Genomic DNA, 4,720 nt, shown 5'->3' with positions numbered 1-4,720 from the left:
CATTAGCTTCTCAGAAGCAGACAAAAATAAATATAATAACTTAAAGGGGCCTGGCTCTCCCTATCATGCTTTTTGGAGTTTTCCCTCAAACAGAGGATGAACATTTTTTGTAACATTAATGCATGGAAACATGTCCCAGAATGAAAACTAAATACTGCACTCAACAGTTTTTGTTTAAAAAGATAAGCATGTTCACTTTCTCCGGGAGAAGCCGAGATCTCTCCTTACTGAGAGTGTTGCCAGCTGTGGAGAACACTCTTTCAGAAGGCGTTGAGGAGGCTTGAACACAGAGGTAGGTGGTGGAGAGCTGAGAGAGGACAGGAAAAGTTTCCTTCTTTCTCCACCACCAGTGGACAGGGTCTTCTGATGTAGGGATGGGAAGGAGGCCTCTGTAGACGGACAGCTCATTCCTGATGTTCTCGAGGATTGTTGGCGCTGTTGTTTCCTGTTGAATAAGGCTCCTCCAGCTCTTTATCCTCTTCAGCGAAGAGTTCCTCCAGTGCAGAGACCCTGGGTTTCTTGACAACATGAGGCTGAAATATAATATTTACCATGTAAATGTATTCAGGCTTATTGCTTTTGTTAGAACATATAGCATTGGTATTACAGAATCATGTCTTACTTACATTTTCCACCTCCTCCTCTTCATCCTCTTCATCCTCGTCCACTTCCACTTCCTGAGCCTCCACTGGCACTGCATCCTCCTCTCCTAACATCTGAGAGGGATATCAACATATTAATGTTGCTATGCACATTATTGCAATACAAATAAAAATACACTGTAGTAAACATTGCAAACTTTTTCTTAAATATGTAATTTTGATAAATACTTACTTCCCTCAATGCTGCTGCCTTCAGTCGTTCCCAAACTTCATCAGAAGAACTCAGCTTTCCCTTGAATCTTGGATCCATAAGAGTGGCCTCCTCCAGAAAGGCCATTATGTCATGATCCTGTACACAAGAAAATAATAACACTTTACATAACACTTCACAGTGAGGGAGGGAGGGTATATATCGTTACTCATTATTAGGGAAAGATATGCAGCTGTACCTGGTAACGTTTGGAGAGGTCACCCCAGACCTTTTCTTTTACCGTGCACAAATGTGGAATCCTCCTCTTTGACAGTTAAGTGGGTCTTCAGTTTTGCAGAATGGGAATTATCTGGCCACATGTAGAAGACTTGTCGCTTGACACACACAGGGTACTTGTATACAGCATGCGCATCAGACTGACAAAGTCCTCAGCCCTCCTGAAGTCTTCATCTGTGATCTCTTCAAGTCTGATATTAAATTACAAAATTATAATGTATACTGTATTGACCATTTAGTTATACAATAATTTGTTTATATCATGACATGGATTTTCTTCATCCTGACAAGAATGAACTATTTTTTAAAGACTTATTATAATAGCATTATTATGTTTGCTTAGACCATTAATTAATTCATACCTGTCTCTCTTCATGAGCTTTTTGGCACGCGGGTCCAAGAATGCTGCCTGTATTGCAGGATATTGCTCCACAAATCTCTCCACCATGAGATAAAGAGAATTCCAGCGGGTTTTGACATCAAGGACCACAGAATGGTCAGGTAGGCCTGAAATATATAAATGATGACCAATTAAAATGTATTTATTCCTCCTGTCCTGTCTGAATTACACTGAAACAATGAGGCAAAGTTTCTTACCCAGGAGACGCTGCTTCTCTTTGAAAATGGTCTTAATCATTGAGGATCTTTTGATCCAAACGATCACATCCCGGATCCTTGCTGACCACTTGGAGATAGCTTGCACATTGTAAACCTTTTGTGCCCCTAGGTTTAGAGAATGCGCAAAGCATCCAAGCTTTTTTGTTTGTAGCTGTCGTACAGCCACATCCATATTTGGAGCGTTGTCGACAGTTACGGCGACGACCTTCTGTCTCACCCCAAATTCAGCCAGGACTTCATCTATTTGTTCAGCAACAACAGGCCCACTCTGAGACTCATATACTGCCTGTGTCTTAAGGACTTTCTGCTTCAACTGGCCTTGGTTAATGTAGTGGAGCGTGACCGTTATGTAGTGGTCCTGTGTAATACTGGTCCACCCATCACTTGTAATGGCAACTTTTTCCACACTGGCAAGCTCTGCCCTCAGGTTCTCTTTTTCGATGTTATACCAAGCAGGTATGAGTGTGTTGGACAGAGTGTCTCTGGAAGGGGGGTGGTAATTAGGGTTAAGGGCTGTGGTCATCTCCCTACAGTTGGAAAAATAGCAACAAGCATACATATTTAATTATATACATGTATATTGTAATTTATTACATCAGTTAAACTGAATAACTTACTACACTCTCTGTAAATAATATGTTACATCTTTGCACTTCTGTTTATATGCTACCTGCCATACTCTATGCTGTAGATTTTTCAGAACATCCAATTTAAGAAGTAACATAGAGTGCAAGAATGCTCACAACGTCGTAGTCTGCTTATATTCAACACAGAAGAAAACGTTGGGAAAGTCAAAACTAGGGCTAACTTACCTAACAATTAGATAGCGATTTATGCTAAGCCAGCTACCGGCTACCAAACGTACCTAAACCAACTGGACTCCACTGTACTGAAGGGCTGCATATCCTTCACAATATACTTTGCGATAGCCCTATGACATGTTGCTTTCTGATCCTGTGTCATTGTCCCTCGTTTAGCTATAGAGAATGGAGAGGCCACCGCTGTCTGACTTCTCCTAACATTCTCCTGTGTGGATGCTGTCGCTGTTGCTGCTGCTTGACTGACGTTGTCTATGGGATTATTTGGGGACATACATTAGAAGTTGCTTGATGGCTCCGAGTTAATAATTGTAGAGTTATAAACAAAACAAATGTTACCTTCACGTGTCGAAGTCGAGGCAGCCGTCCCGCAACTCGCACCAGGTTGCACTGAGGAGGAAGACGTTGTTGTTGTGCTAATGCTAGCACTATTAGCACTAGCATTACTAGCAGCCACAGTGTTTACTAGGCTGTCAAATATGCTGCACCGTTTGAGATTCAACGAGTGTCTCGTTTGCAAATGCTTCATCAAGTTGCTTGTGTTACCCCCTTTACAAGCAACGACTTGAGTACAAAGATTGCACTTTGCACTATCGCCACTCAATTTTTGAAAGTGCACCCAGACCTTTGATCGCTTCGCTCTGTCCGCCATGACTGCGGGAGTCTCACAGTCACAACACAAATCACAACAATGATAAGAGCGCTGGCCAATCAGAGGGGTCTCAAACCGGGATGAGGGTCACGTAATATACCGATAGCAGCACCGTATGTCCAGCGGCTTAACGGTAAACCGATACCGTCAAATCAGGTACCGGTATTGACTTAGTACCGGTTCTCGGTACCCATCCCTAGCCCCAGGTGTGTTGCAGGCGGAGCCTATCCAGTTGACCCCTGAGCTCCCGCTGGCTGCACCATCCAACCAATCATAGACTGAGAGACACCTACCATTAATTACATCATCATACTCATCCCTCTCTATGACATCACAGTTTCCTGCTTCCAGATTCAGTTTGATTCCAAACAGTGAAGAAATTAAATGACTGCTGTCTCGATCAATAAAAATAATACATTTAAGCTATTAAACTCTGCTGCGTATTATTTAATCAGGTATTTGTTATCCGTACTCTCACCTGTTGGCCAAACCCACCTCATCATCTCCATTCCTCTCACCTGTTAGCCACACCCACCTCATCATCTCCATTCCTCACCTGTTAGCCACATCCATCTCATTATCTGAATTCCTCTCACCTGTTAGCCACACCCGCCTCACCACCTCCATCACTTACCTGTTAGCCACACCCACCTCATCATCTCCATCACTTACCTGTTAGCCACACCCACCTCATTCAATTCAATAAAGTTTATTTTGTAAAGCCCATTATCACAAATTACAAATTTGCCTCCGAGGGCTTTACAAGCTGTACATAGACATCCCTGTCCCAGGACCTCACATCTGATCAGGAAGAACTCCCAAACAACCCTTTTACAGGGAAAAAAGGGAAGAAGGAAGCAATAGTTGTCATGTGTACAGAAGGAAGCATTACAGAGTAACAACACATTCAATTAATATGACAGAGTGTATGAATAGTTGGCAGTAGGCATGGATCACGATCCAGACCTCCGTGATCCATCAGGCAGATGGAGGTAGAGAGGAGGAGTGGGCGGAGAATTAGCAGGGTGCTGGCATCAGACCCAGCCAAGTCCAATGGACCATATGAGAAGTGGAGTCACAAAGACTCTGGGGAGGAAGCAGAGTTAATAATGTGCAATGGAGAGATTAAAATGCATTCATAAGTAGAGAAAGAAGAGGATACAGGTGCTCAGTGTATCCTGAAACGTCCCCCAGCAGCCATAAGCCTATAGCAGCATCTCTAGGACCAGGTGAACCTGATTCAGTCCTAAAGAGGAAAGTCTTAAGTCTAGTCTTGAATGTGGTGACTGTGATTGACACGTGAATCCCGGGATAACATATCACGTCAAAAAGCCATCCTGTTTGGCTTCAGGTAATGCGTTAGTGGACGTTAAGATAGTGGCAGCAATGGCCGTGGCGTAGGTGTGTATGAAACAATGCGGAGAGGCGACTGTTCGTTTAAACCAACTATGGCGGCTCGGGAAGATGTTAGCGTAGAGGTATTGATATAAGTGCTATTGCTGGAGAGTATCTCTTCATCGGAAGAAGAGCAAAAACGTCACAG

At 43.2% G+C, this 4,720-nt stretch overlaps 2 long non-coding RNA genes across 2 annotated transcripts; both read right to left on the bottom strand.

The window, feature by feature from the left end:
- Positions 1-464: 464 nt before the first annotated feature.
- Positions 465-1,097, bottom strand: LOC130202809 (uncharacterized). Its single transcript, XR_008833402.1, has 4 exons — positions 1,052-1,097; positions 835-951; positions 627-716; positions 465-533 (listed from the first exon to the last, which is right to left on the bottom strand). It is a non-coding gene; the product is annotated as an uncharacterized LOC130202809 (long non-coding RNA).
- Positions 1,098-1,148: 51 nt separating this feature from the next.
- LOC130202810 (uncharacterized) lies at positions 1,149-3,224 on the bottom strand. Its single transcript, XR_008833403.1, has 3 exons — positions 2,865-3,224; positions 1,452-2,234; positions 1,149-1,280 (listed from the first exon to the last, which is right to left on the bottom strand). It is a non-coding gene; the product is annotated as an uncharacterized LOC130202810 (long non-coding RNA).
- Positions 3,225-4,720: the final 1,496 nt, after the last annotated feature.

Source organism: Pseudoliparis swirei, chromosome 12, assembly GCF_029220125.1.
Source record: "Pseudoliparis swirei isolate HS2019 ecotype Mariana Trench chromosome 12, NWPU_hadal_v1, whole genome shotgun sequence".
Lineage (NCBI taxonomy): Eukaryota > Metazoa > Chordata > Actinopteri > Perciformes > Liparidae > Pseudoliparis > Pseudoliparis swirei.
This window is presented reverse-complemented; position numbering and strand designations above follow the sequence as displayed.